The following is a 16407-nucleotide window of genomic DNA, read 5'->3' on the forward strand; positions in this document are numbered from 1 at the left end:
TTCTTCAAAGACATTCCGAGTTACAAGTATGCAGTTTAGACACTGCAAATGCTTAAAAACAGATGCTCAGCTTAGTGCTCAGCCAGCACAGCTATTCATAAGATTGCCTCTGGCTTTCCCACCTAACTATATTGGTCCCTTTCTTACTTTCCATGTAAATAAGCACCTATTTTCTCTCTATCTTCAGACCATATCACATGTTTTGTCTTTCATCAAGCACAGGGCACTTGATTCACCGGCCCTGACTCACAGATCTAAACAATATCTATTTACAGGTTCATCCAATCTCTCATCACGCTGACAGAGGAAACTGTTTTATCATGAGTTCTTGCCAATTTTCAATGGAAAAGTACTACTTAGAGTTAATCCTCAAAACAGAAATTGTCTTGTTTTTAGTTATCTAGCAAAGGGGAATTCCATGTGCTTCATTTGAGCTGGTGTTCGCAGGTGGAGTCCAACAGCACTCATATTTGGGGACCAGCACTTATTTTTCCTCGACAAACTTTGAGCAGGAGATAGAAAAACAAACAAGCATTTGCAATGCAATCGGTCTCGCATTTGGGGAGAGTTAGAGCCAGTGCTTTAAGTGGGCCGAGTTCTCCCTACTAGCATAGTGTGTAAGTCGGATGGGGTTAGGTTTTATATAAACAACTTCTGTGGTGGCACAGTTCTGGCCTACGAGCCCAGTATCCAGCTTGCCACAGCCACCTCCAAGGGCTTCTTGCAGCACTTGTGCACTTAGCACCCTCTAAAGCAGAGTATTTTCACTCAGAGGACCGACAATACACAATTGTAAAAAAGAATGCAAAATCCACTTGTGCAAGGCCAGGCTCCAAAATGAAGACTATCAAAATGTAAGTCTCGCGTCAACGCCTTGTCAGGGCTAGAGGCGCTACATAAAATATGTAAATATCTCCCTAGCACAATTTCACCTTGCATCTAATACCTCTATTAAGCATTTGCTAACCCCTACACCAAGAATCGAGTTCGAATAGTAAATGGGCCCAGTCCATGCATGCTGGTAAGTGAGTCTGAATTGAGAAATTAAATACAGAACACCTTTTTTTGGGCATGGAAACTCAGCAGAGATTCACCCTGATAACAGGCATTTCTTAAGGCTGGTATAAAAAGCAAATAGTCACAGCAGTGCTCAATCAGACATCACCAGTCTACAACACTTCCGTAACGAGACCTCGAAAATTGAATGAACTCTAATCTCTGTTGCCGCCTCTCACCTCGACACACATTCCCCCTCCCCCACCAGATCCTCCATGTGGGAAGAAACCACACCATACGCAGGGCAGTGGCCTTTGTCAACACGTCCGCCTTCCCACCTGCATCCGGTGGTCTCTCTCCTTGGTTTGGATAGGGTCTTCCGGACGCCACTCGTCCGCTGCAGGTGCACAGCTCTCCTCGGTCAGCTGTGTCTGGCTGGATTGTGCTGTAGTGCATTTTACTCCTGCTTGCACGGGCTGGCTCGGGATCAGTAATAGTGAGCTGGGAAAATAATATGAGATCCCCGCGACTGGTGGCACTCTAACCACCTGCATGGTGCTATCAGGGGGCGCACGCGTTTCATGGCACCAGGAGTCTACCTGAAAACAAATGTTTTTCCACTGAGAAGAAAAAAAAGAAAAATGCATTTGCACGATGAACTCCATTTTCATGAGTGTAAATCTACGCGGTGTAGCATTACACACAGGGGGAATCGGACGTGGGAGTATGTCATATGATGTGCCAACTGGTACATCTGGGGCTCCCGTCTGGCTCAGCTTTGCAGGCACACTGACACTCCTCAGCCTATTCTTTCTTACAAGGGCAGATTTACTATTTTATTTGTGACTTGGCCCCTTGGATTCACACCTGTTCTACGGGTTTCTTAAGGTTTTGTGAATGAGGGGAAGTAAGTCATAAATTGATGAATATTAATTATCGTGCATTAAAGATCCCCTCGATGCTGACAGCGGGAGGTCCGACCCATCGCTGAAGTAGAAACTGCAACGTAATGCAACCGCCACCACGTGGACCAGCTCATGCTGCAGGGGTCAGGATGAAAGTGCTGAAACTTGCTAGGAAAGCAGAATCCCGTTTGTATTCCCTGGTGTACGTCTGAGCAGTTGGCGTGGCCTCACACAGAGTGCTGCACAGGAATAAGAATTCACGGATCTCTTACGTTAGGGCTTTAACGCTTCGTGAGCATACAGAAAGCATCCCCCACACATGCGTAAGAGAGCCATTTGTATTGCGCATGTCATTAGGACAGGCCAGGCAAAATATAGTGCTAAGTCACCGACCAATCACGGGACAAACAAGCCTTAAAAATGCAATATGACTCGGATTTACCGAGACCTATTGCATTTTAAATGGAAGTGCTGGCATGAAAGAAGGCATGAACGGGAGGGGGTTGGGAGGTGGTTGTGGTACAAGAAGTTACAGACTGCGGGAGGGAACAGAGAGAGACAGGGAAACAAAAAGGTTTTACAAGAAAATGGGCTGATAGCCTCGGAAGAGCAAAAAAGACCCCATGGCAGTCAGGAGGCGGGACTAAGAGACCAAAAACCACTCAAAATGCAGAATTTTTTATTGTAGCCAATCAAATTTATGTCCGGAAAGTGGGCGGAGCTTCCCCCGCTATACTGTATACAGCATCTCTCGGCGAGACAGCGCATGCGCTGCCTAGGCGGGACCTAAAAAGGCAAGACAGTGGCAAAGGTAGAAATCAGGAATGAAAAAAAACCTGTAAGAGTGAGATAAAGACTTAGGAATCATCTTCTGGTGGGTTAAGGAGACATGAGGTGGAATCAAGACTATGTAGTCTTGGGTTTCAGCATCCCGAACTTCGAGAGCTCAGCTTTTGGTTTTTGAGCAAAACTTTAGGTTGTGGCCAACACTTATTCTTTTACAAATTAAGCAACGGAAATACCCATATTTATACAGAAAATTATACATCTGGAGGAGAATCCACCAGGTAAATTTATTTCACCATCTGGAACATGGAACAGTACAGTGAACAGAAATCCAGCAGTTTGTTTTACTGCAGGTCTATAATTTTCTTCAATAATTGGAGCTCTTTCCATTTTTCCAAACTACTAATTGACATTGATGTTTGTAGGTTTTCCTGTATCTTCCCATGTCTGTCCCGTCCCCTCTTTGAAGAGAGATTGCATACAGGTCTGGAGCGATGCTAACTTATCCTGGTCAACTTTCAGACAATGGAAGTATGAAGTTTAACAACCGTGTGGTCTTGCTTCTGCCAGCAGGGTGCTTTGGAAGCATGTGAGGGAGGTAAAACGACCGAAGAAACCAAGCGAGCGAGAGGCAGGGCACCAGTTGAGCACTTGCCCAATTTCTCTCCACCTGTGAAAAATATTAAAAATATTACAATAGGGATAGGCACCAAACTTGAAAGTTGTTTAACTTTTTATAGAACTTTGAAAACTGTTCCCAATAGCATTATATCAGTGTTGAATTCTAGAAATAAACAGGATTCAGAATGTTCTAGAGGTAAGCTTCCTTTAAACCAACCTTCACTTGTCCTCGCGAATTTCCTCTCGCAAATTAAGAGCGGAGACACTCGCTGAAGAGATGTACAAAACAAACAGGACACATCTAACGACACAAAATCATTGTTCACCTTTTGTAGCTAGTGCCTCGAAAATGTCCACATTCTTGATTAGTTTCACGTGCACATATTTTAATGTAGTTAGTATAAAATTGTGTGTGCAAAAAGTAATTGATAATTAGAACGAACATATTGGCAAATTTACATTCGCATTCGACCGCCCCAGGGCAGAATGTATGCATGCTTGTTTGTATATGTGAGAGAGTGTATATATATTGTAACCAATACTTCAACAATTAACTGGTTGATTTGCTACATTAGTAGGGAAATCACAGCCACAGTAAAATAATAGAGCACTCATAAGCAATAATAAGCTAGTCGCTGTTCATCAACCTAAAAGCTCTGCTCCTATTTATGACAGTAAAATCTATATAAATATTTGTTTTTGGAAAGCATGTTTGCTCATACTACGGCTATAAATAACACAAAGAGCTACAGTCTAATTGCGCTTTATGCAAAATCATAAGAATATTAGAGGAACTTCATAAATAATGTATGCAAAGAATGCATTGTATTGATTCAAATAATTACCCTTCGGGATATATTTTAAGCATGTTTTAATTAAATAAAAACGCTACGCTGCAAATTCGAATGTTTTATAAATAATTTGCTATTCCTTTTATGCATTTATTTGAAATGTGCGTTGTCATTTGGGCATGGCTCATTTGCTATCGAATTGGTGTTAAAAGAATAAAGAAACACGATTGTCTACGTTTTTCCCATTGAAGTTTATGTTAAACAACACCCACGTAGCTTATGTTTTTTGGTTATATCTCTACTCCAATGCACTGTATGTTTTTATTTTCGTACAAATATGTAGGGAAGTTTGCTCGATATGTCATACTCCGCAGTGATTACAATATGTAATTCACTATGCTTCTAACATTTATATATCCGATCGAGAGTTTTGGAAGTGCCCCAGCAGACCTGGAGAAGGAGGAAGGAGGAGATTGGCAGGCTAGTCTTCTGTTCTCCCGCGGATGAGTCTGGCAGCAGAAGACTTGCAGAGAAGTGTTTAAAGACACGCGAGCATGCAAGGATGGTACCTTCCATTTCGCCACATGCCCATGGTGTGGGTGGGAGGAAGTTGAGAGAACAGGCAGGTGTAGTGTGGTGACACCAGAACTAACAACACTGACTCAAGGTACGTGGTATTAGTGGAGCTTTGTTCCACATGCGTCTGCCTACTTCATTTCCCTCTTTCTTACTCCCCTCCTAGCTCCTCGTGTTCTTCTTCCTTTCTCCCCTCCCACCTTTACTTGCTGCGCCGGTCCTAGTGTCCCTGCTTACATTCTACAACAGTACAGCAGGCACTGACAAACTGAGCATTTTAGTATGAGCTCAGATTAAATATTCAGCTCACAAGGAGCACTGATGCATGCGGAATACAGCTGTTCAGATTCTTGCACTTATTGGCTGACCCTCCCTATGGTCATTCAAAGAGAAGGGTCGGTGAGATCTGGCAGGAACGGACTTCCAGACAGCAATTGCTGACAGCCACCACTGTCTTTTTGTTTTCAGTGGCCCCCAGCCCCTAAGCAGTCAGCCCATGGCTTCTCCCATGAGTCCTAGACCTGCTCCATGTTGCTGCTCACTCTTCTCAAGACTGGGTAGATGGAGAGGTGCAGCAAATAGCTCTTTGCCTCATAAGCTTTGCAGAGGCCTAGCAACGAAAGGTTGCTTGCACTGCATTTTGCATTTTCCTGCTCATACCTTCGCAGACTACAATAAGGGCAACACAGGTCGAAGAGGGAACACATCAGAAGATGCAGAAAGGTCGGGAAGAATAATTTACAGTTGGTGCACGGCAGGTATGCAAGGAGAGATCTGAGGAAGATAATTCAGTGAATGTCTGAGTGAGCAGGTGCATTTGTGACCGAATATGTCCTTGACTGTGTTTCTGTATCTTCTTGATTCTGTGTGCATGTTTATGACTGGTGCATGGTTGTGGGGTAAGATTGTAGGTAAGCCCAAAGTTATTTGTTTTTAGTCAGGGTTAAAGTTAAGATAAAACATGAAAAATGATGTGTGCTGAGTGATTATGACTCACACACACATTGAGTTGACACAATTTTTCAGCCTAATTTTAAGTCCATGCGGGTCAGAAACATTCATCATGGCTGTTATAGATCCCTATCTATCTACTACATACAAACATTCACACAATCCTTTTAGTGATGGCTTCATAGCTACTAGGAGGAATCTGAAACGGCCCCAGCTATGAGATAAATATTCCTCCTGGTCAAAACAGGGGATACACCTTCTGTCTTCACACAATTATCAAGAGTTTGTGCCTACATTCTGGACCCATTTGGCCCTCCGTCCGCAGTAGTTGCACAATCGGTACAGAATGTTGGCACAACCTCTTGATTTATTGATTGTGGCTGTTCATAATTCTGACTCTCCCCGGCAAAATCATGCTGAAAATCCCAGCCATATGATTCACATACCTTTTAATTGATCTTAAAGCTGAATAAGTAAACAACACAGAATATTTGAAGTGTGATAGTAGTTGTTAGACCCATCGGCTTCTGGCCAGCTGGGACACATTGAAGCTAGCAGAATCCACTTTCCCAGATAGGATGAGTAAGATACACTCATAAGATAACCTGTGCTCACCCTTTGGTAGCTTGGCGCAGAGCAGTCAGGCTTATCCTAAGGGTCAAAGTGTAAAGTATTGTCACAGCACCGCCCTTGCAACACACTGAGTACACTACAAATAGACTACAAACCATTTATTTAAAACACTGATCTTTATATTACACCTGCATTGAAATCAAAATGACAAACACATCTTATATATGCTTTACCGTTATATGCAATTGTCAAACTCTCCCATTAGCAGCAGAACAGCATCAACAATTATGTACCAGTCATAGGTATATACTTACCTCGTTATCTCCTCAGTCTCGAAAATGAAATAAATCCATGTGCATAGTTTCCTGAAGTATTCACGATCCAAGCTATCCGTCCCACATCAAAATGACAGAACATATATGCAGGCTTGTTCAGAGCTATTCCACTTTCCCACTATCACATTAGCATAAAAAAGGTCATACCCCAATATCACATACACCTCACAGCTTGTAATTGTCAAAAAGTCACAGCTCTCCACTACGCCTCGTACCCCAGCCCCTCAGTCACTCAAACTACACTAGCCAACAATATACTTGCACCCTATGGCGACACTCTGATTGCATTGTCATGACCATCAAAGTAGAAGGAAACGGTTACTTGGTTTCGTCTGTCTGGATTAGGCCGTCAAGGAACCCTGCAGTCCCTTCACGAGTACAGGATCACTATCCCCCTATAGGGAAAAGACTGTGATGCTAGAAGCTGCTGTGTTTCCGATTTGGGAAATGTTTCTCCAGAGGCGGAGGTGCTAGTCACAGTTGCTCCAAGACAGACAGCCATGGGTATACCCGAGGCACAACGAGACAACTCAGGTTCAGTCACGATGTTACCAACAACAGAATACCTGGGGGAAGGAAGCCGGCAAACTCTGTGACTGAGACCGCAGTGTAAGGCCCTTTTGTCCTCCTGATCTTGGTGTCGGAGACAGTACGGGCTTCCAGTTTGGGTCTGCAGACTCAGAAACATCCCTCAACACCCCTCGGACACCACACACTACAAAGTGTGATCTAGCATAGGTTTTGGTTGCAACCTCGGGTCCTTTAGATTTGGCAAACTTCCCCAGCACTCCTTGAACTCCTCATGTTATGGCACCCAAGGTGGTCGCTGATCTTTACAAGCACACTGCTCTGCACAGTGTGATTACTGCATACGTTAGGACGGTCCTTGTCTCAACTTCCACCCGTTTCAGCAGCACCCTGCGCAGTCCTTACGATCTTGTGGAAACGGTGAGTTCCTTTCTGTCTCTGGGATTTCAAGGACAGGAGGCCAGCCAATTAGCACTTGGAGAGTGCTTTAGACCCCGGGCCATGACAGGAGGCGATTGAGTGCAGGCCAGCAACATCCAGGCAAAAATCCATTAAGTGATAGTCCCCTTCCTGGAGCACAACAAGCCCCAGGCCACCACAAGTCTGCAGATAATCCTGTTTAACTCCCTCTTGCCCCAGTGGTTTTGCTTGTCAATGTCCCAGCGTTGAACCAGCGTAGAATGGTTCAAATCCCAAAAGCGTCTCTAAACTCCTGAGGAGTAATTATACCCACAATGGCCTGTGAAGATGATATCATTTCAAAAGGCCATCTTTGAAATGCACAGGCCCCCTCAAAATGTTACTCTGTCTGCCATCTTCCCCTGGGAAGCTTGATCAATATCGTTTGTGTGGCCAGGACCCTGCCCATTGGAATGCAGGTGCCAATTCCACCCCTCTGCTCCATCCCACAAAGACCCCTTAGAGTCAGAGGTCTGCAGTTTCCCTTGAGTGCCCCTAGTTTATGACCATCTATCAGGAATGCACAGATGTAGCTATCCCCCGAGCACCCAGATGTGGATTGGAGACAGGCTGACAGGCCCACGGAGAGCCACGAGCATAGAAAGGCCCACTTTCCCAAGTGGCATTTCCACATTAGTAATCTCAAATCTACTCTCATTACCAGAGATGATTCGCCATTACTAATCCATCGACATTAAACACCATACTGCTACTCTTCTGCAATTGGGAAATGCAGCTCAATAGTGTTTCCAAAAATCACCCATGTTAATCAATGTGAGGAGCAGGCCTCACAATAATGAACATTCCATCCGATGATATTCACTACTAGGCATGTAGTGCACACAAGCACATGCCCTACCTCTTCCCTACACCTCACCCTGTCACCAGAGAGTACTCAGATGTAGCAAGACACATGCATAACTTTGGCAAGTAGTTTTTAAATGCCAAGCTGAGTAGCAGTAACCTGCACATACAAGTCTCACCATGGTAAAACTGTGGTACTTTTGAACAGATTTGAGATACATGGCCTATGTATATATCTACCACTGGACAAAGGACTTACAGCTAACTCAAATCAGCCAATCATGCATTTACCAAACACCAGTATGTATATTACAAACACAGCGCTTTTGCACTGAATGGCAGTCGGAAGGCTAGCAAGTAGATCAGCAGAAAACCAGGTGGGACAAAAGCAAAATGTTAAGGGAAAGCATCTTAAAAAGGGCCATTTCCAACAGTAGTGCATGGGAGAGCACTGTGAAATCAGCAAACCTTAGTATGCAGATCAGTGGCACCAAATGTAATTTGTTTTATTTATTTATTTATTTACGTAACTCTGTTCCGCAGTAAGCCGTAGTTTACTACCCCCTCCCCACCTCCCTACAGCACTCCCTCGAAGAGCCGCCACTGCTACAGAATAAACATTTATTTAGAACAAATTTAAATGATGGATTTTGGGAATAAAATACTGTTCCCTTTCTTTAAAATATGTTTCTGATTTTATGAGGGTGTATTTATTTAAGCTGAATGAACATGTTTTCTTTCATGGTAAAATGTCTGTATTTTCAGAAATGGGTAAACTGTTTTTTAAAATAAAATTATTACATGACTGAAATCTATTTTAATATTTGATGGACAATTCTTGATGAGATTGGAAGGTTATTTTTGTTTGTTTCTTCCTTTTCTTTGGTATCAGAAGGTCTATCCTGCTATGTCAGTTCATTCCATTCCTAATGGGTTCTCGTAAACTGTGCATGCAATTCCCTTTCATTCCTATGGGCCTCAAGGCCCATAGGAATGAATGGGAAGCAATTCCTTAATTGCGACTCGCAATTTGTGAGTCGCAATTAAGGAATGTGTAGGAATCGCAATTTGTTTTGCGATTCCTGCATGCATCGGCAAAAGCGACTCTTTAATTGCAATTCATTGAAAATCGCAATTAAAGAATATCTATTTACTATTTTGATGCATGTGCACCTAAGTTTATTATGCATGATTAATTAAAACCATTGCATACACATGATAATAAATTCCATACTAATTCCGTGAATAAAAGCGGTATTAAAAGGTCATTGAAGTGCATTGCATTAAAACATTTAGACATTGAGCTCTTCGGCAATTCTAAAGTGCATTGTGCATCAAGGAGAGCTGGGCTAACGGGCAGTGCACCCATTTAAGTAGCCATCATTATATGTCCTATTAAAATTTATATTTTTTGCGCTTGCAGTCTTCATCAAAACGGTTGTGTTTATGTGTCCATATGGTGCTGTTGCAGAAGCTTGCCAAGTCAAGCAACAGAGACAGACCAGCCCAGCTATTTTTATTTCGTTTAGCCGATGTCCCTCACGATGCATGTTTAATTCTCCCAGTCAATATGTCAAAGAATTTTGTGAGCCGACAGTTTAACTGTGTCTCAGCTGGATTGAAGCACAGTTTTACCGCTTGCCTGCAGGTCCTGATGCCGTTCTGCTGGAAAATTGGTCGAAGTAGGATTCTTCTTATGTCCTTTAGGTTGGGGCAGATGCAGATGACATGCACAAGAGCCTTGTTTTCTCTTTCGCATAAATGGCAGAAATGCGGTCCTGATCTCCTTTCCCATGGCGGAAGGTGTGGGAGAGTCGATAAGATGCCCAGTCGCAACTTTATGAATTCTTCTTTTGTCCTTGTTTTTAATCCCACTTTCAAGTAGGATTGTGGTTTGAGAGTTTCATAGTCACTAAGCACTGTCCATGCATGGGCCCTTTTGGCTAGTGATGGCTTGTGTTCCAGAGCAGCCACCTTTTTAGGTCTCGCCTAGCATTGCAGCGCGAATGCGCTGCCATCGCTTTGCGAGGCATGCAGTATATACTGAAGTGTACAAGGTTCATGGAAGCTCTGCCCACTCTCTGCCCATTGGCTTTTGTCTCAAATGCTGCCTTCCGATTGGTTTGAGGCTTGTTAGTCCCTCCTCGTTCATCATTTTCATCCTTCCACAGCTATTGGCCCCTTTACTCCTGGCACTATTTTCTTTTAGGTCTTGCCTAGCGTTGCAGCGCGAATGCGCTGCCATCCCTTTGCGAGACATGCAGTATATACTGTAGTGTGGAAGCTTCGTGGAAGCTCCGCCCACTCTCTGCCCATTGGCTTTTGTCTTAAATGCTGCCTTCCAATTGGTTTGAGGCTTGTTTATCCCTCCTCATTCATCATTTGTATTCTTCCACGGCTATTGGGCCCTTTACTCCTTCCCACTTCTGTTCGTGTTTTCTTGCCTGCCGGCACTTCCGTTTTCATCTTTAATATTGCCACCTTGAAATATGCGAGTTCAAGATGCGTGCTCTACAAAATCTTCTTGTGTTTAATGAACTAGATTTTAATGTTACTCTAAATATAATAAGACTAGGCAATATTCGGGGTATGCATGACAACTGACGCCTCTTAGTTCACAAATGGCATTGTTGTCGGGCGGAAGGAGCGGCAGGGTTTTAACTCATGCTTAAAACAAGCACTTTTAATAACTTCCTCTCAATTCAGTGCTATAATCTTGTGTACTGAAGAAATGCACATTTTTGAATTCTGAAGAGACATTTTTGCACATTTACATCATCTTTACTGTATGATTAACATGCCGATCATTTTCACGGCTCGCCCACTGGCTTGTATACGCTTGGCTCGTCTCCTGCTACCTCTAGCTGTTAATTAATATATTGGCTCGCGCACCTCTAACAAAGAGAGATGAATAGATACATGACAGTGAGCTCGGTAGATGGTAGAGAAATAGACTGGGCAGACAAACAGACAAAGTCAGTCTCCATTGCCTCACGTCAGAATCATCACTTTCAATAACCTGGAAATCTGCCGGCAACTCCTGCATGCCCCAACCTCATCCCCCTCACCTATTCTTAGCAGACATTGCAGATTCTGAGCTGTGCCCTGCTGGTGCAGAGGAGCACTACAGAGTCTGTAAAAGCGCTAGGATCCCTAGCCTCTCCAGGCAGGCACCTAAGCCTTCCGGGTGCCTTCACACTCAGGATAAATAAATACATTTTGGTCTGTACTTTAGTCACCCCTCTTTGAGCACTGTCTGGTAGATGAAGCTCTGTGTTAATAAACACATTCAGAGAGGTGTTTGTATACAAACAAACAACAGCCACAATACCGTACGTTTTGAACGTGTAGTTAAATACCTGCTCATCGAGTACCTCATTGACTGATCCTTCCATGGCACTACCAAAATTACATTTGAACACATTTGCTCAACTGTAAAACACTCCCTTTTATGGGTCATTTAACAACTCGGGCTTTGGGGTTAGGTAACCTACTTTGGATGCTGTGTAAAAGAGTAAATAAAAAAATTAATGCAATGAAACTAAGCAACCAGTACAGTCTAAAACACTTTTAAAACTGACACGCATTCTGGCATTTTGTTAAGTTAATGTCGATTTTTTCATAGATGCGAGTAAAGTACTATTAATATCTTAATGAAATCTGCACACTTTTAACTAATAGCACCGAGTGACCTTTGACAACTAGGCAATGAAGCAAAACCAAAGGGGATGATAGCCGGAGTGTTTAACATTGCAAGCACTCACCCCCAGTCAACTGATCTGGGTTTAATCCATCGGCTGATTAGCCAGAAACCGGTCCCAGGATGCTTATTTCTGGTCCATGGGAGACATGGCTTGGCAGTTCGGGCTGGACTGTTCCCATAAAGCACAAGGTCAGACTGATTTGCATATGGCCATGTCTGAACTGGGGTGGCAGAGTAAGCTAAAGAATGATGATGGATTAAACCCAGATCAGTTGACTGGGGATGATTGCTTGCAATGTTCAACACTCCGTCCATCATCCCCTTTGGTTTAACCAGGCAATGAATAAATGTTCATGTACCACCAAAGCCCCCCTGCCCCACGCCCCCTTGGCAAACTTCATTGCTTCCCAGTGTTTGAGGGATAACCAAGACGCAGGAGAGTGAGTCAAATAGCCTAGAAAATGAAAGAGAAGCCGGGATTCGGATTAACATGCTCCGCTCCCGATCGCGTTGGTTAGTCTGTAAGCACTACTTTTATTAATGAGTTTTGCATTAGTAAAGCACCACGGTGTGCATGTGTGGCGACACTTTACCCATGAGGTACGTGCCAAGCAATTGTTGATACAATCCACACTTTGCGTCTTTTTCAATATATTTATTACGAAGTGCATGACCTTTCCAAGGGATTTTGCACAGTACATACATTCACTCCAAAAATAAAATGTAGAGGTAAAAAACATTGTCATTTACGGTGTCAATGGCTCTAACTCACAAATGTGAGACCTATTTGCATTGCAAATGCTTGTTTGTTACCTTGGTCACAGTCTTTTTAAAGTTCTGGTGGTCTGTGGATGTTTCCCAACGGTCGGTCAACCTCTGTAGATTTAGGGAGTAAAACAAGTACTTCCTTGCAGGTGAATTTTCATGAAGAGACAGCTCGCGCCAAAGGTACGAATTTAGCGAGCCTGCCTCTGCGAACCATTTCTTGTGCAAACTTTTTATATATGCGCCTCTCCTTTCCACACATTATTTTTTAATCCCAAACTCTAAGCGGGTGAGTTGTATTTAAAGGAGGTGAAAAATTGTTCTATATGTGTTCGCTATTACTTTGTCCAGTGCCACTGTGTCTCTCCCTTTTGGCAATTTGCTCCCATATGTTAGTGCTGGTGGTAGTTTTGCATGTATCACCTGCAGTAAGTGATCCAAAGTTAGATCAGGCAGCATTTTTTTTCAGGGGCTTCATTGTTAAATATGTCATGGTGCCCTTCCTGCACAGGGACTCCAGCTGGAGTTTGACTGAGCCTTTGTGTTCCAGCAAGATGTCTAGATATTTATAGCTAGTTGTCTGTTCCAGACATTTCCTATCTAGGATCCAGTTAATTATTTTTCTTTTGTGATAGTTTATTGCCATGATTTTTGATTTCTTAAGGTTTATCTTTAGGGCATTGCGTTGGGAGAAGCTGTTGGTGGTGTTCAGGAGGTGTTGTAAGCCGATGGGGGTCTGACTTATCAGTACTAAATTGTCAAAATATAACAGATTAGACAATGAGGTTTTACCCAGTTTCGTGGCATGTGTGGTGCATTTATCCAAGTCCCCTAGGAGATTAACTAGGAAGAGGTTGAAGAGTAGTGGCACTAAGACACACCCTTGCATTAACCCTTTGGAGGTGGTTAATCGCCTTGAGAGGTGCGTCCCTGCTCCAAGTTTGATCCTAATCCAGGTGTCAGTATGCAGCAGTATCAGCTGGTCTAAAAGGGGTTTCAGTATCCCCCAGCTGCCTAGTGTTTGCCATAGTTTGGCACAGTCTATGTGGTCGAAGGCTGGTGAGTAATTAATAAAGCAAAGAAACAAGGGATGCTTTGCCACTTTGGCCGCGTCCGTCAACAGCGCAAGTGCCATGATAATAGTTATTGTTCCTTGTCCACGGCAAAACTCAGTTTGATTTATTGGGATGATGGAGTTTTCCGAAGCTCAAGATGTTAATTCTTCCAGAATTGTTCCTGCAAAGTATTTTGCCTCAATGAAAATTAGAGCAATTAGTCGGTAATTGTTTGGGGCTTTCCTGTCGCCCTGTTTGAGGATAAGGTTAATTATCAATTCTTTCCAGGACTCTGGGATTGTGAGCGTGCCATTTATGTCATTTAAAAGTGGTACTAATTCCTTGCTCAAGTATTCTACTTGCAGAGTATTGGAAGAATTCCGTTAGTGCCTGGGGCTCCTGCAGGTCTGCCCCTAGCTACTTGTCTCGTGATCTGCATCGCAGTTGTTCCATAGCAGTCTTCATTGTTGAGTGGTGGTGAATCGGGGGCTAGTACCGATTCTACACCCAGGTGTTTTTGCCTACTCCCAATGGAGTCATTATGCATTGCTTGTCCTGAGTTTTGCTTCATATCGCCCTCATCGGCAGTGCCCCTGCTTTCTATTTTGATCCAGGGTTCTTTATCAACCTCATCCCCTTTTGCAAGTTGTTGTTGAAGTGAAAAACAGGCTGTGTCTGTTATGTTGGAGTTTATCCCTGGGTGGTTCGGTCGCTGAATTCTGTTGATCATTTCCCAAAACTTGGCACTGATCTTTTGTTTAGCATCATGAAGTATTTTAGCCCATAATTTGTTGTTCTCCATCCTTTAATTGTCCCATTTATTTATTTTTATTTGTGCCTTCCGTATCCGCAGGTTGCTTTGCAGATCTAGGTTATGGGGGGTTTTGCGAAGCCGAATTAATGTTTGGTTGATCGTTCGTTTTCAGTTCTTCGATTCTGGGCTAGTTGCTGTCCTGTGTGAGGTGGCCACGGGTTTTCCCGGTTTCCTTCCTGTCCCGGTGGCAACTTTCTCCCCAAGAGTTGTTATGAAGTTCTCCCATCCTTTCCCGGCTTGTACCGGGCTATTTTTTCCTTTGAAGTTAAGTCTTTTTGCGGTGGCTGATATTTCCTCGATATTGATAGGTTTGCACCTTATTCGTTTGAGGTCTGAGGTCACTTCTGTACCAATTGTTTTACATTCCTCTAATAAGAGAACTGTGTTTGCTTTTAGTGTTTCTTCCTGTGGTAGATGGTCACTATGTTCATTGTCGCCTATTCCATAGGAATCAATTATGTTAAACATGGGTTGTGTTGTGAAGGTAAAATCTAGATAGGAGGAAGCTTTTGTTGAATAAAATGTGGCAACCAGCGAATTATCTTCCTGGAAGCTGCCATTTAGTGCACTCATATTTGGGTGTTCAAGTTCTTGGAGCAAGTGCTTTGAGCATCTGGTTGATTTCCCAACGTTTGCTGGGCTCTGATTTGGTATTCCCCATGTGGTGGATAGGTCTTGGACAAGATCGTCCTCAGGCCCGGTCCCGATAAGATGTAAGTTAAAATCTCTTGCCAGGATGATGTGTTGACCAACTCTTTTGTAGCTGTTGTTTTTGTTTGGGGTGCACATAGGTATTAATTAGTATGATTTGCTGGTGTGCCGTGTTGTGCTTGAGTGTTATCATTACTGCCTGAATTTCACTCGGGACTTCGATATGTGCCTTTATTGGTAAGATGTCTCCTATTGTAGTTATTGAGCCAAGTCTCATCAGTCTCCCCGAGTGATGGCCAAAGTCAGATCCCTTCCTTGCTGAAACAATTTGTGACGTGCACCCCTGGAGCTCAAATGCCTTTTCCTTCCAGGTTTCCTGAAGTAAACTCACATCATATGCTTTTAAAAGGTTTGGTACCTCAAGATCCTCTGTCTTGTTTGCTAGACCTTTAATTTTCCAGATGCAGATGCACATTTTGCTTTGATCTGCCAAGGCTGTTGTCCCTTGTGAATTGGAGCGCTTGATTGTTATTGTTCGGTGTATTTGCATCCGGTTCAGATCTGTTGACGATGAGGTTGAGCCTTTGTACTCGGTGCCTGTGTTCAAGTTAGTGGCCTTTATGCGGATCAAATTGGCTCCTGGGGTACTGCTGCGGGCACCTAGTAGTACTGGTGTGGTGGGTTTGGATTGTCAGTTAATGGAATTGTTTAGGAAAGGGTTTGGGTAGGGTGGTCTTAATTCAACCTTTAGCTTTATCTCCCATTGTAAAAACATATTTTTTTCTTTCATGATTTTATCGACAGTCTCATTGGTTTTCCATTTTGTTTTAGTAAGTAGAGGAAAATAATTCCTGGATATAAACTCTTCTTTGAAAGCAATGAATGCTAGATAAAGATAAGGCGTCATAGGTCATCACTACTTCATTGTAACTTACAAAGGCAAAACTATCACACATGGTAATATGGTAAGGCTTAATCAGTTTACTGAAAACAGCAGAAGACAATAGATGGACACATCAAGAACAACTTTGCCTTGAATATCTTCTCTTTCAGACTGATATGTCAGATTTCAGTTCTGCTGTATTTCGATCTGT

This window comes from Triturus cristatus, chromosome 6, assembly GCF_964204655.1.
Source record: "Triturus cristatus chromosome 6, aTriCri1.1, whole genome shotgun sequence".
NCBI lineage: Eukaryota > Metazoa > Chordata > Amphibia > Caudata > Salamandridae > Triturus > Triturus cristatus.